Source organism: Pristiophorus japonicus, chromosome 13 (assembly GCF_044704955.1).
Source record: "Pristiophorus japonicus isolate sPriJap1 chromosome 13, sPriJap1.hap1, whole genome shotgun sequence".
Lineage (NCBI taxonomy): Eukaryota > Metazoa > Chordata > Chondrichthyes > Pristiophoridae > Pristiophorus > Pristiophorus japonicus.
In genome coordinates this window covers 129644047-129661010 of record NC_091989.1, presented here as the reverse complement: position 1 = coordinate 129661010, position 16964 = coordinate 129644047, and the positions used below count along the sequence as shown (strand labels likewise).

Genomic DNA, 16964 nt, shown 5'->3' with positions numbered 1-16964 from the left:
CCGCTCGCTTTAGTAAAGCCGCCGCTGATTGGTCGGGCCACGGGACGGCCATGATCGTCTCGAACGGTTACGTTGGGCTTTTTCCCCAAATTTCACCCCGAATTTTCGGAACTTAAAGCAGCGGGGGCACCCGCCGTGCCATCTCCCCCAGGCAAATACAACAACAAATTCTAATAAAGCAGCCGTATCGGCGCTGACCCCGAAAGCAGCCAGTGTCCAATCAGAAAACAAAAAAGAAATATGCAAATGAAATGTATCACGTTAGTCGGAGCGCTGAGGTCGACTCCGTACTAAACTTCGCAAATAATCATTCTTCATAAATACTTCCTTTAGAGCCGGCCTTTTCTCTGGTAAGTTCAGCTTGCAGCAAAGGAGAAGAAAGAGATCCCAAAGAGGGGGTGGTGGGGTGGGTTAGGGAAGGTGTTGTGTTTTCTGTCGTTATTTAAAGTGTTGTTTATATTTTGTAGGGATTGCAGATAATATCGGGAAGTGGGGGGCACTCTGGATAAAGTGAGATGTAACTTCTCTTCAGCGCACCCTGTGAAAACTGACAGTCCTGCTGGCTTGTTTCCCCCCCACCCCCCACTCTCCCCGCGAGCTGCTCTCCTGGAGCAAAAAGGCCAATGGCGCAGCTCGTGTCTGCCTGCGCGTTCGATTTGCAACGGCCGCCGCGTTCCGCCCTCGCCCCGTTACCGCGGCTGGCGACGTGGAGACACGTGCGCTGGGTCCGGGCTGCGGTGGCAATGCCAGCGGGGAGCGAGCAAGCAAAAGAGAAATGGAAGCAGGCAGGCAGGGAAGGCAGTGGGGCCGCTTGTGCGGTCGTTTTAAGAAGGGGGAGGTGGTTGGTTGGTTAGTTGGTGGGGGGGGGGGAGGAGGAGGAGGATGTGTCTGCTCTGACCGGATGAGTCACGGCTCCCATTGTACAGCAGCGCAGCAAGCGCTCCACTGAGTCACTATCGTGTCGCGCCGCCAGCTGCTTATCCGCTCAAGGAGGCGTCTCATGGCTAGGACGCGAAAATGTTCCCAGTGCTTCACGATTTTGGATAATTGCATTTGTCCCCAGCGCGCTGTCACAATTTCAGCCCGCTGAGAGAAATTTGCACTCCGACTTTACACAGAAATGTGTTTTTTTGGGTCCTTATTTGCTACATACATTATTTAAACGTTGCATCAGTTGAGACCTGATTTAGAGGTGTGCTGGTAGTAGTATAGCAGCGGGGTCGGGACCCAGGGGAGGGACAACAGAACTTGGGTCTCCAGTTGTCTTGGTCAATCCTTGCCACTGGACCAAGATCTAGCTCTGTCAAGCCTGTGTGGTGGCTGGTGTGCAACGGTTACCATGTTTAAAAAAAAATCCATGCGCAGGCATCTTCCACCCTAACACCTGTGAGCCCATCTTTTTTTGGTGTGAAGAGCGTCATCCTCGTCACGAGGGATTGCCTAGTATTAGTAGTAGTAATATTTCTCCCAAACTTTGGTTTTAATGCTTGTATACCAATTTTAAGGATCTTTCGGCAATTAATCACACCACAGAGTGTGGGTATGTGTCAATGTAAAGCCCTATTTTAGTTAATGATTTTGCAATCTAGTGAATTCCCGTTGTATGCTTCATTTAATTATGACTAGTAGTGTAGTACAAGGAGGCTAAACTATCTGAGGAATGGATTAACTTTGACAGTGGCAATGAACTACTTTACTTAATTTCCCATAAATAGGGTTTTCCTACTGCAGTCCAGTGCTCACCTTTATTGTGTTCAGGCCCATTTTAAATATGCTGTCTTTTCAGAATGTTGAATGTAATTTGGTAGGTGCGAGATGTTTCTGGTGTCCTGGCCACTATTTATCCCTCAACCAATATCAACAAAGCAGATTATTTGGTGATTTTATCTTCTTCTCATTGCTGTTTGTGGGACCTTGCTGTGTTTAAGTTGGCTGCTGCATTTCTCTACATTACACTATTAACTAAACAAATATCTAATTGGCTCTGAAGTACTTTGGGATGTCCTGAGGATGTGAAATGCATCGTATAAATAACATTTATTACTCACAGGTCAAGTGGAAGTTGGCCTGGGCCTTGCTACCCCATATCCAGTATGGACATCGCTTAGTGCTAATTTTTCTTGTATCCAAGTTTATTACTACTTGGTTTTTATCCAGTTAACTTAATCAGTTTTTAAGCGCTAGGAGTGGTATGTAATATTTGTACAGGTGCATGCACATGCTTGATCCTATTTTCTTTGCTGTGTTGATGCTCAAAATAACATCTTGCTTCCAAGTGCATAAAACTTCCCTTCACATTTCAATTCCAATGTTGCAGTGTATGGTGAAATGTTTGGTTTATAACCGACTATATTTTGTGATGTGGTTTATTCTGTGTATGTACATATATTACCTAGTGTGAAAATATTGAAATCCTATGTTTATTGTCTTGTTTTGAGATATTTCTTTTCCTTCTCTTTCCTCCGCCCCCCCCTTTTTTAAAAAAAAAACAATGGAAATGTCACTTCAAAAGGGATTGGTATCTGCTAGTCCATAGTTTCTACATGGAATTATCACGGAGTAGTGAGGAGTTTATTGCGAGATTAAAACTTTTGTAACTGTCAACATCTCATTTCTCTGCCCTGCCTCTTTCCTTTCCGACCAGAAGAAAATAAAAAGGAAAAAAATAAGTTCATCTCACTTTTGGGACACAAACAAAATGCTCACTGACATTTGGAAGCCATTGCTGTCTCTGCCAAGGATTCACATAAAATAAACTTGCTCTGTGCCAAATAAGAAATCAAAATGAGTTCTGTACAAAACTTCAATTTGTCCAATTTTGCTGCAGATTTGTTTTGTTTCTGTTACCAAAATACTGTTCCCATATTTAAGGACCACCTTCCGGTAGCTCAGTTACACTCCGAGACAGCATACAAGAAATAGCTGCCTCATGACCAACCTTTCTCCATTGCAATCATCCTTGTTTTTTTCTCAATTTTACTGATTCTAATGTGGTCAGGCACTCCTAACACTCCTGTCTTGTTCTTGATATGCTCCAAATATGCCATTTAACATAATTTCAATGTTGCCCACAGTCACCACTGTACCAGTTGTCTTCAACTTTTCTACCACTTATAACTGAACAACTTCTCATCTTCCTGTCTTCCACATTTATCAGGCATTTTAAAACCAACTTGGCCACTGTTTACTTTCACCTCCTGATTTATTTTGTTTTCTTGGTACTATCTTTGGCTTTTCACCTTGTTTTGTCAGCTATTATTTTAAAAATATTGGTACTAATATATTCTGCACATATCATTATCCTCAAAATTGTGGCAGGCTAATCAGGGAATGTGTAAGATGTCCTGCATAGGGATGTACATATTTAGTGTCTCCTATAGTATTGTGAAGTAGAATTACTTTTGATTTAAAGTAACTGTTCACGATAGTAATTGTTGGATTAGGTGATTGAGATTTTGCACACAAAGCCTAAATTAAATGTCAGAATTGTTGCTTTTGTACGCTTGGGAGATAGATTTTGGGTAATAGAAGCAGAGTTCAGATTTATATTGAATGTTTGAAAAAATACCTTTTTGCAGGTTGTGGATTCTGAAAAAATAAACAATTCAATGATGTGGGCTGCACAGTTTGCAAATGTAAATGAGATTTGTTGATGAAAAGACTCGATGGTTCATTTTTCAGAATTGACCACTTGGTACTTTGAGTACCACGCCAGTAAAGTTAATTTGTGTGTCCTATTAAATGTAAAGAGTTTATTCTTATAAATTTTAGGTTACCATTTAATATTTTCAGAGGTTGTTGAATGATCATTTGTGACTTCGCCCATGGCCCAATGAGGTTTTGGAGAATACGTGTTTGAAGTATATATTTTGAAATGTAGCTGTTGAGAGAACTACTTTTGTATTGGGATGGTAGAGAGTTCATTGGCAGTATTGATAGAAACAAGAAATATGCCAGAGACGAGTGTGATAGCAGTGGGGAGGATAAACAAAGAAGATTTTTGGAATAATGTACTGTACATTGAGCTTCACCTCTTCTAGTATTGAAGCTTTGACCAACACTGCATTGATGCTCTGATACATGGACTGGAGATGTGCAATAATTTAAAAAGTAGTTTAGGCCCAGCCCTATTGGTATAATCTGCTGAATCATGAAAATTGTTCAATTAAAGTAGGTGATGGCAAAACATGCAGAATCATTTTTTTGAAGATTATTTTATTTTGAACTATTGATCTTGAGATGTTACACTGTCCTTAAATATAATGCGGAATCTCCTGCTCTCTGCCTATGAATATGCATGCACTGGAACTTTGGTTCAAATCTAGTGCACTGTTCGCCTCTTTCTGCCCTCACCCCCTACATCCCCCTGTGAAATTTAACAGATTGACAAAATTAATAACAAATAAGTTCTTGTGCTCATGATAATCCTTAATCTCAGCACTAAAAACTCAAGTACACCTACTGCTGCATTAGCTGCCAACAAATCTGCATTCAGACTGACATTTCAAAGTGAATATATTGTAGATTGGGCAATTTTGTCTCTAGTATTCAGATACTTTTTTTTTTAAACCAGACATCTAAAAATGCATCTTTAGGACTTTTGGCCCACAGTAACTGGTGATGTTTAGCTGCAAAAACTTTTTTTTCGGAAGAAGATAATCTGATAAGAATAAAGAGAGAGCTGTCTGTGCTATCAAAGAGCAGTGTGTTAAAATTGGCTAGAATTGCCCAAAAGTTGAGTTGCCTATCTATCTTTGGGCTGTCACATGTATTATGGAGAAGAAGTGATTAAGTTAGACTCCAGGAAGGAGGGAGCATCAGCATGTGTTGCACTTCAGTGCTCCCTTCCAGCTAGCCATGAGGCAATGGCGATTCCATTTGCAGCATTGGTTTTAAAATACCCCGCTTGGATGAAGGTTAATGCAGTAATGACACTCTAGGATTTGTTGTAAGCATGTCAAGTCCACAGCAAGTTTTTTTTGTCGGAGCCCTGGTCCGAATTCTTGCTTTTAATGGCATGCTTCAAAAAGACTGCCAGGGATGACTTTGAATGAAACAAAATCCTTGAACTTCAATCTGCAGCAGATGATCACAGTCTACACTTTTGTAGGCTGGGAAGAGCTTTGGTATTATCTGGACGATGACCTGGTGCGAGATGTTGCTCAGACAAATAACATGATTTCACAGAAGTAAATGGAAAAATTGACTTGTTTTGAAAGCTGACATTTTGCTTTACAAATCGGACAGCACATTTGAAAACCAGTTTATCCAGTCCAAAAATGGTTCTCACTCCAGTTTGTCTGTCCCCTCAGCCAAAGGTAGGATGCGTAATATTTTTATCTGTGAACAAACTAAAAAAGACAAAGACCATCTGTTAATCAAGCCTGCTACATTCAGAAGTGATGCAGCCTCGTAAAGTAATAATTCTCCTTGTTCCTTCCAACCATCCCTCCCCTCTGCCTCATTCCCTTGTCATGCAAACTCTTGGGGGAATGGAACAAAAAAGTTCGCCAGTTTGGGGAAAAAAATGGGAATACCTCTCTGACCGATTCAGGAAATCAAGCAAGCTCTAGAGGACCATGGTAATTCATGAATTATCCTACATCTAGTGACCCTGCAACCTACCTTTTTATAAATGTTCTCCTTTCTGAGGGACTTGTCCAGTTTCCTTCTAAATGGAATCTGGACTTACCACATGCTTTGGTAATCTGTTCCAGAAGGCTCATAATTCTCTATGAAAAGAGCTGTTTCCAAGATTATATATTTTCTAATTCTGTCCCCAGTCACCCATCCTGATCTATCCCAAATAAGCAACTGGTTGGTCAGAATCTAGTCCCTTTATCATTTTAGAAATTACAATCATATCACCTCTTTGCCTTTGGTTCTCAAATGAAAATCGCCCCAACTTGTGGAGCTTATCGTGGTAGCTAAGGCTGGATATCATTTTGGTTGCCTTCCTGTGCACTTTCTTTAGGGGCTCTATATATTTTAAATATTCTGTCCAGTTTGGGTCCCCATAATTGCCATAGGGATTCCATATCCCCTGGCAATTATGGGGACCAAAATTGGACAGAATATTTAAAATATGGTTGCGCCTAACTATACTATTCTTAGTTTTATAGTGTATCAAAGCAATCTATTACACATGCGACATCTAGACTTTCAAAACTGGACATGCTTTGTGTTCAGAATTGTGGTTATTATCCAGAGCACTAAATTCTGAGTAGTTTTAGTCAATGGAAAATTAGCCTCCGGGATCAGACATTCCGTTATGCATATTACAGTACTCGGTAATTGGGTAATGTTGGTCAAATCTCTACAAATGCTCTTTATCCTAATTCCTTCTTCCTGTGTCTTTCACCTGTGACATAATCTTAAATACCTTGAGTGGAAAGTTCTTGTTTGAATAGAACTTGATCTGTTTCCACTTACTAATATCTAGGACTTACAGTAATATTATATACTTCCTGTTTTTCTAACCTCATTTTATAAGTTGTAACCTTTCAATTGTAATCCATCAATTTATAGGTTTGGCTGAGTGAGCAGTAAGAGAGGGAAAAACAGATTAAACTAAAAGTGGCAGACACTCCTTTCATGTAGTCGTAAGTAGCTACTGTACAGGTAGTCGGCCACTGAATATATTTTCACAAGTATAAATACTATATTGTTGTAGACTAATTTTCTCAACAGCCGCATGACCCACAGCTTTTCTGGTTAGTTTCCAGAGTACTTGAAATAATCAGGGGAAAAAAGTTTTAGAATCTAAGATTAAATTAAATCAATTTATTGATGAATTGATCATGTTTGTCCTAATTAAGTGCAAGAAAGTATAACAGAGGAAATTCTCATGCCGAACCCTTATTTGTGCTAAAGATTTGAGATAAAGATTTATTGCTGGATTTTTGGCTTTGTACATTTTGGGGCGGTAATGGTGGCGGGGCGGTAAAGTTTGTGCCTGGGAACAGTTTGCGCTTCAGTCAGTGAAATTCGTCAGCTGGGCCCGGAGTGTGGGGCGGAGCGCTAAGGGAAGCATTGCACACCTCTCTTGGGGCGCTAGGTCAGCTGAGCAGACAAAATTCGCGAGCTAAACAGCCAGCCTCGGTTGAGCAGGTTGGAGTTTAGAAGAATGAGAGGTGATCTTATTGCACCATGTAGGATACTGAGGGGGCTCGACATGGTAGATGCAGAGATGATGTTTCCACTTGTGGAGGAATCTAGAACTAGGGGGCATAGTTTCAGAATAAGGGGTCGCCCATTTAGAACTGAGATGAGGAGGAATTTCCCCTCAATCTAAGGAATTCTCTGCCCCAGAAAGCTGTGGAGGCTGGGTCATTGAATATATATTTAAGGTGGAGATAGACAGATTTTTGAATGATAAGGGAGCGAAGGGTTATGGGGAGCAGGCAGGGAAGTGGAGCTGAGTCCAAGATCAGATCAGTCATGATCTTATTAAATGACGGAGCAGGCTCGATGGGCCAAATGGCCTACTCCTATTCCTATTTCTTACATTCTTATGTAACTGGTTCTGGAAATGTAGCTTAAAAGTGGAATGTGATGAAGTTGGTAATAACATGAATGGCAAGCTGCTTGTAATTAGTTATCCCAATATTCTTCGGCATGTGCTGTTTAAGAACAAATCATACTTAACACATTTATTTAGTATAAATGACGACTGATCTGATGCCTTTGCAGTAAGATTATGGGAAGTTATTACAAGATGAAGAAAATCTCTGCCCACCAAATACTCTGGTATTTGTTATTGGATATCAACCTTTTTTTTTAAAAAAAAAACTACTGTCACCAGTATTTTTTTATTAAAAGCCATTTTGGTCCTGGATTCCTCTCTTGACCTGCATTATGACAACCGATGCTTTAGATGCCCTTGTATCTTATCATATAATAGAATTGAGTATTGCAACTCATAAGCATAAACAAACCATTTATGCCATATTGACTTTATTGTGCTGAAATGAAAGCTTTTAAAAGTTTTCTTGAACACACACACACACACACACACACACACACACACTATAATGGAAGCTAAGATTTAAAATCAGCAAATGGATTTAAAAAAAAACCATTGAACTAAATGTAGTCAATCTATGTTGCTGTAGGGTACTGGATATCTGGAACTTCCTTCCCCTTTTGGCTGTGGATGCTAGGTCAGTTGAAATTTTCAAGACTGAGACAGACCGATTTTTTTTTTGTTCGGTAAGGGTATTGAGGAATATAGAATAAAGTCGGGTAAATGGACTTGAAATACAGATCAGCCGTGATCTAATCAAATGGGTAGAGGGGCTGAATGGCTGACTCCTGTTTCTATTGTAGAATTTTGAGACAGTGGCATGCGACTCTTTCTGAATGAACAATACGAGAAGGGTGCAGATTTTCCTTTTGCATGTTTTCAAAATGCATGCTTGTACAACACAAACGAGCAAAATTCTTTTCTACAGACTCTTTTTGAATTTGTGATAAAGTAAAATTAGAGCCTTTGGAAGCCTATAGTACTTAATCATTATAGTCTAGGAGTAAATCAAAATAAATGAAATACATCTTTTTTTCCCAAAATGCTACACTAACCAATGACTAGAATTACATTTCCATTAAATTGCGATCAAGATATGTGATTGATAAACCTTTGCACAAGCAAAGCTATAGACAGTGCATTGCAGAACCTGGTGGTTTACTAAAATTTAAACCTACCGTGTGATAGGTACAGAATGGATAAGTGATAGGCCCAAATCACTCCAGTTTATTTTTTACACAAGCCACTGTTGTGTATCTTTTTTATTCCAAGGGTTTTGTAATAATGAAAGATACAAAATTGATTAAGTAAGATTGGCTAACTAACAGAAAAGAGTGTCGGGATAAATGGTTCATTCTCTGGTTGGCAACCAGTAACTAGTGGGATGCTGCAGGGATCAGTGCTGGGACTCCAATTATTTACAATCTATATTAACAACTTGGAAGAAGGGACTGAGTGTAATGTAGCCAAGTTTGCTGACGATACAGAGATGGGAAGAAAAGAAATGTGTGAGGAGGACACACAAAATCTGCAAAAGAACATAGACAGGCTAAGTGAGTGGGCAAAAATTTGGCAGATGGAGTATAATGTTGGAGGTCATGCACTTTGGCAGAAAAAAATCAAAGAACAAGTTATTATTTAAATGGAGAAAGATTGCAAAGTGCCGCAGTACAGCGTGACCTGGGGGTACTTGTGCATGAAACACAAAAGGATAGTATGCAGGTACAGCAAGTGATCAGGAATCTTGGCCTTTATTGCAAAGGGAATGGAGTATAAAAGCAGGGAAGTCTTGCTACAGTTGTACAGGGTATTGGTGAGGCCACACCTGGAATACTGTGTGTAGTTTTGGTTTCCATATTTACGATAGGATACACTTGCTTTGGAGGCAGTTCAGAGAAGGTTCTCTAGGTTGCTTCTGGAGATGAGGGTGTTGATTTATGAGGAAAGGTTGAGTAGGTTGGGCCTCTACACATTGGAATTCAGAAGAATGAGAGGTGATCTTATAGAAACATAAGATTATGAGGGGGCTGGATAAGGTGGATGCAGAGAGGATGTTTCTACTGATGGGGGAGACTAGAACTAGAGGGCATGATCTTAGAATAAGGGGCTGCCCATTTAAAACAGATGAGGAGAAATTTCCTCTAAGGGTTGTAAATCTGTGGAATTCGCTGCCTCAGAGAGCTGTGGAAGCTGGGACATTAAATTTAAGACAGAAATAGACAGTTTCTTAAACGATAAGGGGTTATGGGGAGCGGGCAGGGAAGTGGAGCTGAGTCCATGATCAGATCAGCCATGATCTTATTGAATGGCGGAGCAGGCTCGAGGGGCCGTATGGCCTATTCCTGTTCCTATTTCTTATGTTATTTTCCCCTTGTATTTGACTGCACATAAAGCTGTAGAAATGGATTACATACAATCTACAGTACGCACATGGGCTATTTGGCCCAACTGATCTATGCTGGTGTTTATATTTCATATTGAGCGTCTTCCCACTCTTAATTACCTCTTACTACCCCACCCATATTCCTCTAATTCCTTCTCCATATATGCATCGAGCCTCCCTTTGAAATGTATCAATGCTTCAACCACACCACATGGCAGTGAATTCCACATTATCAGCACTCTATTGAGATACATTTCTCCTAAATATGATCTGTTAGTGCCTATTTTGTATTTGCTCCCCCTTGTTCTGGACTCACACAGATGTGGAAACAGTTTCTCCACTTCCATCCATATCAAACCCCTTCATAATTGTAAAATAACTATCCGATCTTCCCGTAGTCTTTTCTGTTCCAGAGTAAGGAACACATTGTTTAGGCCACAGGTGGAGTAGACATGCTACTGAGCCATGGAAAGGGGACAGTGAAGATTTACTGGAACGATACCAGAATGAGGTTATTGTTGTAGTGAAAGGCTTGGAAAAGTCAATGCTGTTGCCACTGCAACAAAGGTTAAAGGAGAGATCTAATAGATATTTTTTTTAATTCTGAAAGGCTTTGAGCTGGTAAAAAGTGAAAAAATAATGAATTGCTAAGGGGGCATAAACTCAGAATTATTGTAAAAATGAAAGAGGAAGTTAGACATTGTTTTCACTCTGTTAGAACTTGGAATGCTTTACCAAAGTTGACTATTAAGGCAGAGACTATGGTGCCCAAATTTGGCCCACCCGTTTTTTTCCGGCGCACTCTCTGGAGATGCGCCGACTTCTTAGGGTGAAAACGGAGCCAAAAAGATCTCCCCAGATTCTGGCCGCTCTGTGGCCTCTCCCATGGCTTGGCACGGCGTGGTCTGTCAATTAGGGAGCGGAGCTAGGGCCCTGCGTGATAAACAGTGCCGGCAACTCGACGCATGTGCACTGGAGGTTTCGCGCATGCGCAATAGCTCCTGCCCCCAGCTGTGCTGCAGCGTGGGTTCCGATGCGTCCCGCCCCTATCCCCGAACGAGTGGCCTCACCGCATGCCGGGCTGGCTGCTGAAATAGTCAGCAAGAGTCAGTCGAAGTAGAGGTTCCATGTCTCCTTTGGCAGGTTGGCGGTTTATTTTGGAAGTCATTTTCTGCTTGGATGTCGGCGGCCTATGCTCTCCCCATCGTCCCGCACCTATCCTCGGCCGGGTGGCCTCACACACTGGCTGGCCCGCTGACTTCCCGGGCCCAAATTAGGAAGGTAGGACTTAAGTTTTATTTTTTATTTCTTCTTGATGGTTTTTATGCTTCTTGAATGTTGTTGTGCTTTGTTTAGTGCTTTGTAAGGTCCTCTCCGCTTCCCTTCCCGCACCTATCTCTGGCTACCTGTGCTGATTTCTTAACTCTCTAAGGGTTTTCTGTGCGGCCACAAGTGGCCACATACGCTGGCTTAAGTTAGTTTGGAGCAACTATTAGCTGTCCAAACTGGCTTAAATGGCCAAAACTGGCGTAGGTGGCAGGTAATGCCCCCTTTTGAAAAAAACTAAACTAAACTTAAAAAAAAGTCCTAACCAACTCACTTACACTGGCGCAAATTGTGCAAAATGGGGATTTTTAAGATACTCCAGAAAAATCAAGTTGCTCCAAAAAAAAGTGAGCAACTCCTGGGCAATTTTGGGCCGTATAACATCAGTTACAGTGGGCTCAATTTTGCCCAGGAATTGCTCTGTTTTATTTTGGGGCAACTTGATTTTTCTGGAGTATCTTAAAAATCCCCATCTTGCACATTCAATTTGCGTCCATGTAAGTGAGTTAGTTAGGATTTTTTTTCGTTTTTTTTTCTCAAAGGGGAGTTACCAGCCACCTATGCCAGTTTTGGCCATTCAGGCCACTTTGGCCAGCTAATAGTTACTCCAAATCTACTTAGGCCAGCATATGTGGCCACTTCAGAAAACCCTTGCGGAGAGTTAAGAAATCAGCGCAGGTAGGTACATCGGAGGCCATTCGGCCTGGGGTAGGGGCGGGAAGGGAAGCGGAGAGGACCTTGCACCAAGACTTACAAAGCACAAAAAGTAATAAGCATTCAAGAAGAAATAAAAAATAGAGCTCCAACCTTCATATGAAAACTCGGCCCGGGAAGGCACACACAAGCTGCAGGAAGCAAACTCACTGGACAGGCTGCAGCAAGGGCAAAACACAAGCAGCTACTTCAACAGCGGTGCAGGAGGCCACTCGGCCTGGGATAGGGGGCGGGACGACTAGGAGACCACTCGGCCAGGGATAGGAGTGGGCCGACCGGGAGACCACTCGGCCAGGGATAGGAGTGGGCCGACCGGGAGACCACTCGGCCAGGGATAGGGGTGGGCCAACCGGGAGACCACTCGGCCAGGGATAGGGGTGGGACGACCGAGAGACCTCGGCCAGGGATAGTGGCGGGAACTGCCGACATCGGAGCACACACAGGCTGCAGGAAGCAAACTCACCGGACAGCAAAACACAAGCAGCAACGATTCCTTTATTTAAAAAAAATGGCCAATTGCCAAAATTTGGCGCTACTGCTCATGCACGGACATCGCGACCTGACTCCAGTGCACATGTGCAGATGTCCCGGCACTGTTTCCAGCGCAGGATGCTGGCTCCGCCCCCGACTCAACTGGCCACACTGCGCGATGACCGAGGAGAGGCCGGACAGCGGCCAAAGTGGGGAGCGTTTTTTTTTTTCCGGCACATTTATCAATGGAGAAAAGCGGCGCATCTCCGGTAAGTGTGCCGAAAAAAGGGGTGGGCCAAAATTGAGCCCAGTGGAACTGGATAAATATTTTAAAAGGAAGAATAAAGAAAAGATGCGGGGTAATCAAAGGATAACAGACACAGGGCAGGGGAATGAAATTAGAGGAAATGGCTCCAGTTAAGGAGCTAGAACAGGCCCAGTGGGCCAAATGGTCTCATTGTGTGTTCTGCTTTCTGTGACTAAAATGGATACATCATGGCCCACTTTGTCACATGGTAACTATATGTACTGGCGCACTCTGGCTGTATTTCATCACTGTGCCTTGTTTTTTTTTTAGTACAGTCTAAGCTGAAACTTTATTTGCAGCAGCTTCTGAAACTAAGTTTTTAATAGCTTTCCAAAATGCAATGAAGCTTTCATAATGAATGGCAACCTATTGAATTATCTGTCTTTGTGCCAACATTTCCTGTAACTTAGTTATTTAATCTCTTGCACAACATGGACTTCTAGAAAATTCTGATTATGGATAATTTTAACCACTTATTTTTAACGCACCATAACCTGTGTAGCAGTCTCTAACTTGAATTGATCAACAGCCACTTGAGTGCATTGCAACACAGAAGCTCTGTGACTGAGACCTCTGTGATGGTATGTTCCAGCAGAATAACACCTTTTTTGTTGTCCCAGTCTTTTAAAAATAACATAATTAAACTCATCAATAGTATGTAGCATACACAAGGTGCGTGACTGGAGTCACCTTTGGGAAAAATAAGCCACTGAGTGAATTGGTCCTGCATAACATACCCAGTATCCCGCAGAAATTTATTTCAGTAAACCACAGTTGTGTGTCTCACTTAGTTGAATTTGTACCCCAGTAATATTAATTGGTATTGGTTTGTTCCAATCACTTGACACATGCTACAATAGGGTTCAAATTTTGTAATTGTTCAGCGGAGATAAGCTTGACTTTTTCTGTTCATAAAAAAAAAATTGTATGGACAAATATACATTGGAATTAATTCAGATTGTATCTGAAATATCGGTTAAAATGAACTCTACAATCTAGAATAGAATAGTTACAGCACAGAAGGAGGCCATTCGGCCTGTTGAGCCCATGCCGGCTCTCTGAAAGAGCACTTCAGCTACTCCCACTTTCCCCATAGCCCTGCAAATTATTTTTCTTCAGGTACTTATCCAATTCTCTTTTGAAAGCCACGATTGAATCTGCCTCCACCACCCTTTTAGGCAGTGCATTTCAGATCCTAACCACTCGCTGCGCAAAAACGTTTTTCCTCATGTCGTCTTTGGTTCTTTTGCCAATCACCTTAAATCTGTGTCTTCTGGTTCTTGACTCTTCCGCCAATGGGAACAGTTTCTCTCCACAAATACATGCTTACCAGTTCTTTTGCCTTTGAGTCAAGTTTGATTAACTTGATGCTAATGTTCCACCTGTTATCCAAGGTACTGGAGGAACATTGGCAGCTTGCATTGATTACATGTTGGTCGGTTTACCAAAGTGAAGTCAACCTGTCGATTTTGTTTTCGGAACCAAAATGAGAGGCTCTAAATGTACCATAATTTTCCCCATTGCTAGATCATTGTCCAGCTTCTGGAATTTGGCCAGAGCTGTAGTTAACCTTTGGTGTGGCAGTGCCTGCTGACAGCCATAATGCAGCTGGCACCAAGCTGCTGTGTGGGGTTCTTGTTCCATGCTATACAAAAGAAGCCGACATAGCACGGGGCCTTTAGTGAGTTGGCAGATCTCTGCATTCCTCTGGTACTAAAAATTTATTTTCATGGTAGCGATTTCTTAATTTCGAGCCTTGCTAGAACACAGCATTCCATGTGTGTTGTAACTTTACTGTTATGTAGAGGTAGAACTGATACAATTTAAGTTCTGTTAATTTCCAGTAATTTCTGGAGCAGTGAGTAAATGCAGTATATTATCGTAGAATAAACACAACTTTTGCATTGCAAAAGCATTTATATAGCACCTTTTTAATGTAGTAAAATTAGCCAAGACCCTTCATAGAAGTGTTACCGAGTCACATAAGGAGGTAATAGGACAGGTGACCAAAAGAGGTAGGTTTTAAGGAACTTCTTTAAAGAAGGAGACAGGTGGAGCGGTTTAGGGAGTGAATTTCAGAGCTTGACAGCTGAAGGCACAGCTTCCAGTGGTAGAGCGATGAAAATTGGTATGCGCAAGAGGTCAGAATTGGAGGAGTGGAGTGATCTGAGGGTTGTAGGGCAAGAGGGGAATACAGAGGTAGGTAGGGGGCGAGGCCATGAAGGGATTTGAAAACAATGATGAGAACTTTAAAATTGACCAGTTGCAGGACCAGGAGCCAATGTAGGTCAGCAAGCACAGGGCTTTTAGGTGAATGGGACTTGGTGCGAGTTAGCAGAGTTTTGGATGAGCTCAAGTTTACAGAGGGTGCAAGAAGGGAGGCTTTCCAGGAGAGCATTGGAATAGTCGTGTCTAGAGGTAATGAAGACATGCATCAGGGTTCCAGCAGCAGGTGGGCTGAGGCAGGGGTGGAGACAGGCAATGTTAGAGGTGGAAGTAGGCGGTCTTGGTGATGAGTCGGAAGCTCCACACCGGGTCAGTCCAACAACACCATATGCCTTCCACTGTATGTTACTCTTCTTTGAATTTCAGTTGACTAATCATGAAGAAAAGCATTTGTTTCACATTGCTGTGTTGTTCTTCATGGTTGCGCTCCTGTGATCTTAGCAGCAGTAACAATAAATGCACGAGGTAAACAAGTATGCCCATTTCAATCAGAATGAACCATTTTCAATTTAAACTGGGCATGAGATGATTGTTCAGTTCTGCAAACTTTGTTTTTAATGTTCTACTCCACATCAAGCCTACTCGGTTAATAATAAGCCACTTCCTCATGGGATGCAAAGTTAACACTGACCCATGTGAAATTAAATCATGCACCACTTCGTTTCTGTTTTGCGACCTGAAGACCAGACTGATCTTAAAATATTGTTGATTATGAATTCTGTGCATGTCTTGCATCTAGCACACATCCGTCATACTTTAGAGCATCAGAAGTATTAAAAGAAAGTCAATCATTTCCTGTTTTTTTTAAACTTAATTATTTTAGTATTTATTCTTGGGATGTGGGTGTCATTGACAAGACGGGCATTTTATTGCCCATCCCTAGTTGCCCTTGAGAAGGCATTTCCCAAGAGCAGAAGGGAATTTACATGCAATTATCAATCTACAGAAACTTGTCTCAGCAATTAGCCTCTAATTGACTTCAGGATTTGCCACTGGTTAAAGTTTGCAAGCGATATGATGAGACAGGGAAGAAAATGAATAGTGACTGTGTGTTTGTGAGCCAATCAGAGAAGTGTGACTGTTCTGTGCTGCAAACATATTTTAAACATGATGCATGCTATGTGCAAAAGTTTTAACATCTAGATTGATTGCATTTGAAGTCAGTAATTTCTCAATTGATAATTGATTGGAGATTTTGCCAATGCAGCAGTCATAAAATGCAGTAAGGTGTAGATTTGCTCTTGGCCCACCATTGACAGCTGTGCCTGCAACCCATGCTCTTGAATTGCTTCTCAAAATCATTGTCTGTCCTCCTTTAAGACCATCTTTAAAACCCAGCTTTTGGCACCCCTCCGAGTGTCTCCTCCTTTTGCGTGGCATCCATTTTTTTAATTACATTTTTGTGAAATGCTTTGGGATGTTATTCTTGGTGAAAGAGGCTATATAAATGCAAGTTGATATGTTGCATTTGGAGGTGGCATCTTTCAGGTGCGACGTTGAACTGAGGCCTCACCTGAACAAGTGAACATAAAAGATCCCATTGCAGTATTTGAAGAAAAGCAGGGAATTCTCCTGGTGTTTGGCCAGCATTCATCCCTTAACCAACACTACTGAAACCGATTAATTAATTGGTTATTTTCTCTCTTGTTATTTGTGGAACCTTGGTGTGTACAATTTGGCTACAGCATTTAATTGAAAAACAACTGACTGCATTTCAAAAGTAATTAATTGGCTGTTATGTGTTTTGGAATGTGAGGCTGTAAAGGGAATTCTATAAATTCTTGAGAATCTTGGCCTTCAACACTAAGAATGTGTTGAGGTCCTTCTGCCTATAGTGATAATACCATGCACCTGCCAGTATAAAGGAGGTGAATACTATGTCAATGAATTCAGTGACACAAATATTCACTGGTTTTGGCAACAATCATTGAAATCACTGGAGAACCAGAGAACCCTCAGCCAGTAGAAACCAACAACTTGGTGAAGTAAAAGCTGGAGAATGAAACTCTGAA

The 16964-nt window shown here is 41.6% G+C and overlaps 1 protein-coding gene across 7 annotated transcripts in view; it reads left to right on the top strand.

Moving 5' to 3' along the window:
* Positions 1-42: 42 nt before the first annotated feature.
* chd9 (chromodomain helicase DNA binding protein 9) overlaps positions 43-16964 on the top strand; it is a 331271-nt gene continuing 314349 nt past the window's right edge. For all 7 annotated transcript variants that reach the window (XM_070898009.1, XM_070898010.1, XM_070898007.1 and 4 more), the window contains exon 1: positions 43-350. The gene's annotated coding sequence lies outside the window, so the exon portion shown is untranslated. The remainder of the gene's footprint in view (positions 351-16964) is intronic.